At 39.9% G+C, this 10779-nt stretch overlaps 1 long non-coding RNA gene across 1 annotated transcript; it reads right to left on the bottom strand.

Moving 5' to 3' along the window:
* Positions 1-5587: 5587 nt before the first annotated feature.
* LOC105676285 (uncharacterized) lies at positions 5588-6713 on the bottom strand. Its single transcript, XR_010889166.1, has 2 exons — positions 6145-6713; positions 5588-5741 (listed from the first exon to the last, which is right to left on the bottom strand). It is a non-coding gene; the product is annotated as an uncharacterized lncRNA (long non-coding RNA).
* Positions 6714-10779: the final 4066 nt, after the last annotated feature.

Below are 10779 nucleotides of genomic sequence, written 5' to 3' on the forward strand. Positions count from 1 at the left end.
ATGGCTTTCGCAAATTGAGCACCTGAGAATGCAAAAGTTTTTTTTATATTAACCATTGCGCGGATAATTAATGCGTTTACGTTTTTGTATTTCTTTTGGAACACTGAGAAATTATCGGCAGCATTATTTCAGTAGATATTGATTTTTGAAAAATTTTGAATTACATGCGACAAGTTCGATTGTTGGATTATATTTTTAGATATATTATATTTGTTTTCTGTATAATATAATTACGTATTTATGCACAGGAAGATTACTATCAATTGCAGGATGTGCGGTATCGCGTGAAATAATTTGCAGAGATGACTGTTGAAGTCGGAGAAAGCGTTCGTACTGGCGGAAGAGTGATCCGCGATTGCTTTGCTGCAAAAATAAATTAAGATTCGAGTCTTACGTGGCGCGCAGCCGAGTTCCGCGTTGTATTGTTGAAAGAGGAGGCGAGCTACGCGTGTATCGCAGCGCCGAGGCTCGCACCGTGGGGAAAAAAGTCCGATAGGCCCCTCGGTCGTTACGGATAAGCACGTCCGGCGATTTTATTTTCTATTAGTTATTCCGCGCACAGGATTCTTCGTGAGTTCGAGAAGCTGAAGCAAGCGACGTGTATAAGAAGCCATTACCCGAGCGGTAGCGCGTGCTCGTTAGGATGATCATCAACGCGGAATCGGAGAATGAATGTCGCTCCCTCCCCGTCGCGGGTTAACATCCACGGTATATAAATCCTTAATATAAATCTCTCGAAAGCTTTTTCATGTATCTTTATTCTTTTTTTTTCGATAACTTTGTGATTTCTTTTCTGCAATTGTGAAGAGACACGCGAGATTTTGATTATTTAGATATATTGCTACATTTATTTTTTAACATACAAAATGATGATCATATCATAAGAATTGGCCAACCTTTTTTACAGCCCGAAGGTTAATCAAGATTCTGTGACAAGATCGACTAGCTGATACTCAGACGTAAGATTACGGATTGCTTATCTGTCTCGTTGCTCGACCAACAAATCTTCGTACCGTTCTTCTCACAGCAATATTTTACATACACGCCTGTACCTGCCACATTCGGAAAGAGGAGGATGGAAAAATAAAACGCGAGAGGTGCGTCCTACGTGATCGCCCGACGAACGACTGCATGGGCGTCGAGCTCGCGTCGAAAGAAAGAAGGACTTGCGTCTGTGCGAAGAAAAAGCGAGAGACGTACGTGGGAGTCGGCTTGATTCACTCAATGGCGCCCTGTGCACGCTTCTCTTTCCGATTCCTTTAATAAACTCGTTATATCGCACGATACGCGCGCCCGCCAGGAACAACAATGACTCCTAGCTGAGAGATTCATAGATTCGAGAAAAACACGCGTATTTATAGCATCCAGCCGCCATTATACTTTACTGCTGATCTAGATTGAAGTGTGTATTTGCATTTGCGTCAGCATAGATGCAATCGTACTTATTCTCGTACCGGAAGAACGAATAAATCCTCATCTTCCGGCGCGTTACGTGCTTTTCGCCTCGATTGAGCCTTCCGGCCGATTGCAACTACGCTGGATTTTTCCATCCTTTGAGACAATTTACAATAGAGCGATAGAGAAAGTGGTGCTTGCCGATGAAACCGCAGGTATTCAGGAAAGTGTCTTGAAAAAGAAGAAGCGCGCGATCAGACTTGGGTGGCATTCGAGGCGCAACCGAGTGCGACGCGGGGTGGTCGACACATGTAATTCGAGGCCGCTTTCGGACGCGGAGGCGTGCCGAAAATAAGGGGTGTCTTTGAAAATAATACCTCGGTGCATCGTAATCTGGGTTGAAATCGCGTAGATTATAACATGCGTTTCCACGGTGATGAATTAAACTTTCTCCAATCATCGTTCGATTATAGCCCGCGGATTGATAGTCGTCGGTAATATCGGAACGGATAGGCGCAGATTTAATTGCAGCCCCGTCGTTCGATTTCGATTCCATTGCGCATTTTACATCTCCATATGATTATTATTCGGTCACTTTTGCAAGGAACGCTCGAATTTTTTCCCCATTGATTCCCGCCGAGGTCGAGAACCGAGAGTCGCGGAAAAACATGAAACGGCTTCCTCGTCGTAAGAAACGCGGGTGACTTTGGTCTCGCCGCGGCGCGAGAGAGCTCCACGACTGCAGCCGCGCGTACCATCGCGATCTAGTCGCGGAACACGCGTGCCTTTTGTCGCGGACACAAGAGGCCTCACTGTGAAGGGTCCTTCCACCGTCGGCTCTGACTTCGCTTACGACGATCTCGGGGAGAAAATTCAATTAGCTACGGCCAAAGCGGCTAGATCGCCGCAGCTGCAATCGGCAGATAAGCCTCACGAGCGCCTGCGCGCGCGACCGACAATGCAAAACGCGTGTGCGTGCTCATTGGGTCTCGTAAAGCAGCGGCAGGCTTATCGCGCAAGGCGCGCAAAAGGTACGAATCTTACGAGCGTCGACTTGTGTCGCGCTAGGTCGCTTTCGTGACGAATATTTTCATACATCGTCTAAACACGTCTATCGCGTTACGATGAAAGACATGAGAAATTTGTATTGCATTACACGATATATAATATGCACGGATTATCAGTCGGTCGTGATATTAGAACCAGTAGATAGAGTGTGAAGACCTTCGGGATAATGAAATTTCGTACGCGAGATATGTAAAGTAAGAACGTGAATATTTAATGTTTTAAATACGTATGATCGATAATTATTTTTGTTTTGTTCGATCTTTTGATTTTTAAATTAAGCATTCGATAACTCACACGCAAATACGTGAATTGAATGATTATCAAGCGCGACATTAAAATAAGGATGTGAAATCGTAATCACCGATGATACTTCAATGTGCAACGCTGCAATCACATTTTTCATCGTTTTCAACCTAAGTGACGTAACGAAGTTAAATGAATTGTATAGCATTATCGCCAAGTGTCTAACAGTTTACTAGTTTAACATACGGAACCTGTTTAGGTACTCGTCGATAATACCATGCAATTTAACTTACGTCACATCGCTTAGGCAGAGCGTGATCAAAAATGTGCGATCGAAACGCTCCGTTGAATCACTCGCCGATGATTACAATTTTTCGTCGCGGAATTTTCACGGTTCGCCTTGACTTTATCGCGCATAAAATTATTTATCGAATTTTAATTTAGAAAATTGAGCGTCCGCCGATAAAGGCACTCACGTGTTTTGCCGTATGCAAATTCCGCGAAGTCGATTGACCACTCGAGAAAACCACTCGAGGACTGACGACGCGATGAGGGGATGTGCGAGGAGAGAAATCGGAACCACGGTGGTCAGTTACTTCAGCCGTGTACACGAGCGGCGAATACGGCGAGCGTGACGGACTCCCCGTAGTATGCGCAGGATACTATGGGGACTTTGGTAGAGACGGCGGTCCAGCCCGCCGGTGGATCCCATGGTGTAGCGTTACTTTCCCACAGGCGAGGCCTCTTCCTCTGTGCGCGCGCGATTCTTCCCAGACGCGCATCCATCATGCACCTGCACACGCCGATTCGCGTGTATGCGTGCCTGAGATGGTGGGGACAACGAGGAAGGGACATGTATCTCACCTTGCGAGGCGAACCTGTTGTTCGTCACTTCGCCGAAGATCGACGTAACCGAGTGTTACCGCCTGAAAAATAATTTCCACCCTTCGGGAACCGCCAATTTCGGCGATGTAGGAAGCTGGGAGCAAAAGGATGTCTCTCACGGAGGAAAATGGGTGTCCCGGAAGAGAAGGTGCGGAATTATTGTAACTGCAAATTTGGATGGATGCAACAAAGGGGGAGTTTGTATCGCCACTTTGGCAAATTTTAGCTTCACATTTGCAAAAAAGAAAATAAAAGTAAAAATTTGATAAGAAATAACGCAAATTTTTGAACGGCATAATTAGAATTAAAAACATTAATATATTGCTGCTGTTTAATTGATTAATATTTCTTCTTATAATTGTTTACAATATAAGGGTGCAAAATAATGGAAATAATTACTCTTGTATGAATATTAAAATGTACTTACATTTCTTTTGTTGTGCAATATCTTTTTGTTTGAAATAAAATCTAATCAGATGCAAATGATACCCGTAGAAAATAGCAGTCGAAGTCGTCGTTCAGCGTAGACAAGGATAGTAAATATTGATTGGGGTTCCCCTCTGAATGGAGCACGAAACTGTTCCGGAAATGAGTTTCGTCACGCAGAGCGGAAGCTGGACCTTGCCGCATCATGGAATTGGTATTAAAGTACCTACATCGATCGCGGTCAGTGTGTATCCTCAATTCCCAAAAGGAAGAACAGCTGTTTTTCATAAATATTGCGTCTCAATGTTATTTTTGTCTTTTTGGAAGATGCAATTAAAATAGAAATTTAATTAAAATCGAAATATTAGTGCATTTAAATAACAGCCAAAATTAATTTTCTATTTGCAAAATAATAAATCAATATTTTACGTATCAGCACACAAACATTAAAATCTAGTTTTATACTGGTATTATATTATCTATAAATTTATTATGTTAGGATTGGAACGAGGCAGTAAAGGAGTGCGAAAGGGGCGAGAAGAAAAATAAATATGAAAACTAATCTTGTAGTTACGTTGCGCGCGCGATAACGCGAGAGCTGGTAAACATTAGGAGCATTATGGAACCCAAGAATCAAATTTATACGACAGCAGTATATATGAAATCACATTCACACTATGAACACATATTTATCTTGCCTTCAGTGGAACACAGGGTCTTTTTTGTTACGAAAAGTTTGTCCATCTCCTCAGTCTTTTATCAAAATTTATATATGAACACAATATTGTATAAATTAAATTAAAAATATAATTAAAAATATAATATTGGCTCAAATTATTCAAATAAATTATTAACAACAAGCTACAGAGCCCAAGCTGGATTTTCGTGCTTAATTTATTAATATATTATAACAAATGTTTAGGTCAATCTAGACGTTTCGACCATCTGGTTGTGGTCATCTTCAGTAGTTAGTTATTATAAAATTCGGAACATATTAATAAACAATCGTTACTTATAAAACTAATTCGGATATTACAATCTTCTTATATTCGTTACATTTAAAAATTGTTTAGAAGGACAACACATCTTGAAAGTCATGCCTCTTCTAATAACACCAATCTTAAGATCATCAGGAAGGAAATCATGTTTTACATTAAACATACACGATGTCCTTTTTAAGATTTGAATTGTGGTTGATTGCAATTATTCTCAATGCATAGCAGTACCGTCATGTTGTGTTTTCGTGTAAACTTTCTTATTTTAAAAAAACTAAGAACCAAAACTATTCGGTGTAACGAGTCAGTTTGCTAAAAATGATATTGGAGGTCCGTGTCGTTTGAGTGGACATGGCAAACTACTTTGTATCTTCGAAATATTGTATCTTCGAAATAGTATAATTAAAAGATAGCGTATGCTGCGTCTTACATCTCAATTATTTGTAAATTAGATATATTTTTTTTTTAAATGAATACGACGATGTAATGCGTCTTCGGTCGTTTCGCAGTGACATTCATACGATCACGAATCTGTTCTATCTGTTTTGTTCACTAATTTTTTTAAGAAACAAAGGGCAAAACAGAATCGTATATGGTCAGCCAGGTGTGCGTTATGAGCGTCATTTTCGTGTTATATCTTGCGCGTCTTGCGATAGAAAACCGCCTGCAGCTGGTAAAAGTAGCTCAGTCATCCCGCAAAGTTCCGTGCTAATCCTTGATCTCTGGCAACTGTAAAGTGTTATACTATAATAATTTACTAATTTATCATTGTTACATATAGTAAACAATTAACGCAATCTTGCGCGTAAGCAAAATATTTCGGGATTATTTGGTAATTTTATTATATTATTGTTGTGCAAATAAAAATTGATTTCGTAGTATAATTATTTGCTAAAAGTATAATATAATTATATAAACACAACACTTTTGAAAATAACGTCTAAATACATTTTCGTGCAATAGTTTAGTTAAACCCGCACTAAGCTGCAACAATACCACGTCGGAGTGCCTGTTGTCGGTTATGCAATTGATTAATTATTTCCTATCGTGCACTGGCAGCGAATCGGCGATTTGGGAGTGGTTGCACACACATGTAGGTCAGCTTTTATAATCCTTAGGATGATTGACTTACATTACACGCTCCGTGAACTTTCGAATTTCTTAAGACGGTTGATAGAGGGCAACGAGGGGCAACGAACGAAGCAGATGATGGGTCGCCCTTAGCAGACCGGAAAAATCGTACCCTAAAAAATTACACACACATCGGTTTGTTAATCGAAAATCACTTCTCATTCCCGAAAGAAAAATTTCAATATCTTTTAATCGATTAATTTTATTTTGATTAATTCTAATATTTTATCGTAATAGATTATGCAGTTTGTTTTATCTCATTGTGAATTATTTCAGCATAAATAGAATTAATCACGTATTCTGATATCCGTGAATCACGAAAGTGTGTAAGACGATAAGGCCATTTCACATGTCGTTTGCGACGATCGTATGACGAAGAATAAGTTATGACTAACAGCGCGAACTCATACTGTAAACAGTCGAGAGCGTCCATCGAGAAATACTCTCAGACAATAGACGCTGCAGAACATAAATCGTCTACGCGTACAGGTCTATCATGTACAAGAATCGTATATCACGGCGCCGTTTATAAATGCTGCAACACACACATGCACTTCATCATGCTGCAATTAACTGGGAACGTCGTATACGTGTATAATAAATAAAATACTTGCAAATAAAATTACTGCTATTTTCAATCAATATAAATGGATGCCACAAATATGTATTATTATACAATCTCACATGCGTAGAAATAATTATCCTAAAAGCACATATTAAAATTAGTAGGCTGGACTTTTCATTAGAGACTTCATTACAGAAATATTTTTTTGTCAGTGGTTATTAAGGAAATGACGTTAAATTAAATTGCTCCATCAATCTTCTGTCACGGGGATGAAGAATAAGGGTGCCTACACGCAGTGTCGCGCGGCGAACGCCGCACCCTCGAAAGCCGCGCCCATATTCAGGCGCGGCCGAACATTACACTTTCCACCCTTACGAAGCGCGTGCAAACACGGGCCATTAGTCCGTGTTTTCACGTGATAAAGCACTTTGATATGATTATACGGAACGAGCGGCGATGAAAGACGAGACGGATTGATCGTCACGTTCGTGGAAAAAAGTTGGAGCTTCGTGAGATAGGAGGAAATAATAGCGGAATCGCCTTACGGTATCCCGGCGAACATGCAAAGTCACACAAGTGCTGTATCGTACTTCTGCGGCGTGATCGGCTATAAAGTTAATTACATACCATGCTTACATTGCATTCTGTTCAAGTTCAAATTGCACCTTGCAATCGTACGTTGCGGTAAGAACGTTGAATAGAATCGGAGTCCGACTGGATTTTAGTGTAAAAACATTGTTCACTGACATACTCCATTTATTTCACTTATCTCCGCATTAGACGCCCTAATTATCAAGAATGCTTCTGCAACTGTGCTCAATTGTTACACCTTTTTTTCCAAAAGAATTTTTTAACTCTAATTCATTTCATCATATAACACTTCATTCACTTACCGTTACTGTGTAAAGTTACTATACTTTTATTTTCTCGCACAGCTGATATATGTATAATTGTATTCCGCAGAAGCAGCCATTATCCAGAAACGTGTAATTTCGAGAGTCTGCAATTCCTAGAAAAAAAAATATATAACATTAGATGTAAAATAGGTGAAACGATCGATCTAGAGTAGAAATCTAATTAGCGAGTGCGCTTTAATTTGACTTAATCATCTCGCGGAGTTACTTTCTATTTCATTAAGATTGGATTCTCCTTGTCCGAACATTTTCACCCTCCCCCTTTCCGGAAACGAGTCGGTACTTCCGGCACAACACGGCCACGATTTCGTGGCGAACAATGATAGCTTGATCTGTTTCACGTGGTCTTGCCGTGCATTTCCGGCACGACGGCGCTTAATTCGCTGCCACTTCCGGCGGAACCACACCTATCAAACCGTAACGGAATAATGGAAATTCGCTATTTTCTCGGACGACTTCGGTCCTAGTTTCGCGGCATACAATTACATAGCGTCATACTTTTATACGCCATTCACAAGTTCGCATTCCATAGTATCAGAATAATTCAATCGCGACACAATAATTATGTATTCATATTTAATTAAAATACTTTAATTAGATAATACAATTAATTAATAAAAATTAATTAAAATAGTTTAATTAATTAATTGTATTAAAAAGTTTTCAGCATTTGCCTGTAAATAACAATCTTCGCTTGCAATCAACCGTATAAGCGAAAATCTCAGAGCCGTCGAAAGTTGCCGCAACTTCCTACTGTCGTTTCGTGCCGAGAATTGCGCTAGCGCGATCGTCGGCCTGGGTTGCGTCTACGCACTTACGTTACTGGATTGTACTCGCGTACCCACGCACGATTGTAAAGATCCGCGTCAAACGACACGGTTGCGGCGGGATAGATACGAAATATTGTGCAACCTGCGAGGCGAGGCTCGCGTGCAAATCGGCGAACGGGAGCAGAATTTCCGCCGAACGAAGAGGAGAATGATTTTAGCAATTGGCAGCGTCGCTCACCGTGACAGTCAAAAAAACATACGCGCCGTATATCGCTTTCCGAAGATAACGGTACGGCGGTAATGCGAGAAGATGCTTGAAGCGGTACAAGCGAATGGATTAATATGCGCTACCGTGATGCGCTTCTTATATCTATGCGAACGCATCTTAGGAATTCGCGTTAACATCCGCATCGATTACGGTGAGACCAGTTTTGCAATCGGATCGATAACGTAATTTTTAGCGAGTTTCTTTTTTCGCTCTTCTTGACCCTCATATTCTAATAAACCTCGTGTAAATGATTTGTGTTCTGAAAAAAATTACTTGCCGTAACACCCATCTTGCCATTTCTTAGAATAATGTTGTTTTGAAACACATTGCAGGAGCAATCGTCGATGCAATACGGTGCGTGGGGTACCGAATGACGAATACAATAATAATTACAACAATGATCATGCTGTCGCAACGCATTGTTCGTCGTTGATGATCCGCTTCTTTGATGCGAGTTGCGTGCAACGACTGAAAAGCGCGCCGAAACAATGCGCTTTTCGTGGCCGGGAATCGAGCGCATGGTGCCGCGATTCGCGGTGCCAGTCTAATTTAGTTTAGCATTAACGGTGGGAAAATCTTTGTCGCGATAATTGCAAAGAGAAAGTCGCAAGAATTGAAGACCGGTATGGTAATTAAAACCTAACGACCTAACGCATTCGTAATCGAGTTATGCATCAAGTTTCTTTCATTTTGGGCAGAGGACGTTATGCAACAGCATAATTGCAGTGTCCCTTCTGTGGCGTAAGTATCGAGGCGAGTATCGATTGCAGTAATTTATCGCCGGACAATTACGTAGCTCGTAAAAACTGATGAAAAGCAAATATTGACGATCCATTGCGAAGCGGATTTATAAGCGCGTGTGTATAACAATATCTGGAGCCATATCGCATGTCAAGCCTGCAGCCGTGCATTCTGTCACGTTCAGGAACAAATCACGTCTCTCGTAAACATTCTAATCGTATCTTTAAGGACAATGGACACGCACTTGATAGGATAGATAAATCATAGAAAGCTAATCTCTTGTTCCATTATTCAAATCATTATTCAAAGAATCCACTTGAACTACAACTTTGTAAATAAGTTTTTAGTTCATTTTTCTACTGTCTCTTCATATTAATTGATATTCACAAAAAAGTATAATTAAGCATTAGAAATGCTGCGCGTATTCTCGTGATGCGCGATAAATTAGATACGCTAACGGAAGAATATTACACTTTGCAACACATATCTTACAAAAGAATTTTATCTAACAAATTACATTATTATCAACGTGCGTTTCACTTCCTCAATTATTTACTGATATAATAACGTAGAGCAAGCGGAAAATATTTTTATCACGTATTCTGTATTTTAAAACTTGATAATGTAATCACATTTATAAAAACGTGATAAATATTTATTATATTTTATCGATTTATCATAATTTATTAAAAAAAAGCAACATTTTGAATATATTAAAACCTCAATATTTATTTAATAATTAATATTTAATGTAATAATGATTAGTTGAAGATATTAGCTAATTTTCCGGAAAACTTGAATCAAGATTGACAATTTTAAAAACTGGATTTTCCGCAAAGCAATAATATTACGCAAAAATATTCTTGTAACAACCAAGAATTCGATATTGTGTGTAATACTAGCTTGACGTCACAATCGTGCCTATTTCTTCATAGTTCTACCTACCGGATCTACATCTTGCAATACTTTCTAATTCAACACTTTCGTTCTTCTTGGACATCTATTTGCAAATTCCCAGGAAGTTCTAATTGCTTTTAGCAATCCGTTGGCACTTGAAAATATTTAGAATATGTCCTTATTACAAACGTTATCTGCACATTTTTGAGTCACTACGCCATTTAAAAGCGAAATAACGATTTCTATTTTATGCGAAGAGTGACGCGTAATTGCGACATAATTAATATCATAAGCGTGATCGAAGTCCAGCATGTAGTATCGTATAGAACACGGTGCCCGCATTCTTCGCGAGAGCACGTTAATTACCGTCGCTTAATCTTACGATATCGCGAACTTGCAATTGAGTTTTCACCGCGGCTCGATTACGCAGTTCCGGCGAAGGCGGTCGCTCGGCATTCCGAAATTATTGCACCTGCATTTC

This window comes from Linepithema humile, chromosome 3 (assembly GCF_040581485.1).
Source record: "Linepithema humile isolate Giens D197 chromosome 3, Lhum_UNIL_v1.0, whole genome shotgun sequence".
NCBI classification, from domain to species: domain Eukaryota; kingdom Metazoa; phylum Arthropoda; class Insecta; order Hymenoptera; family Formicidae; genus Linepithema; species Linepithema humile.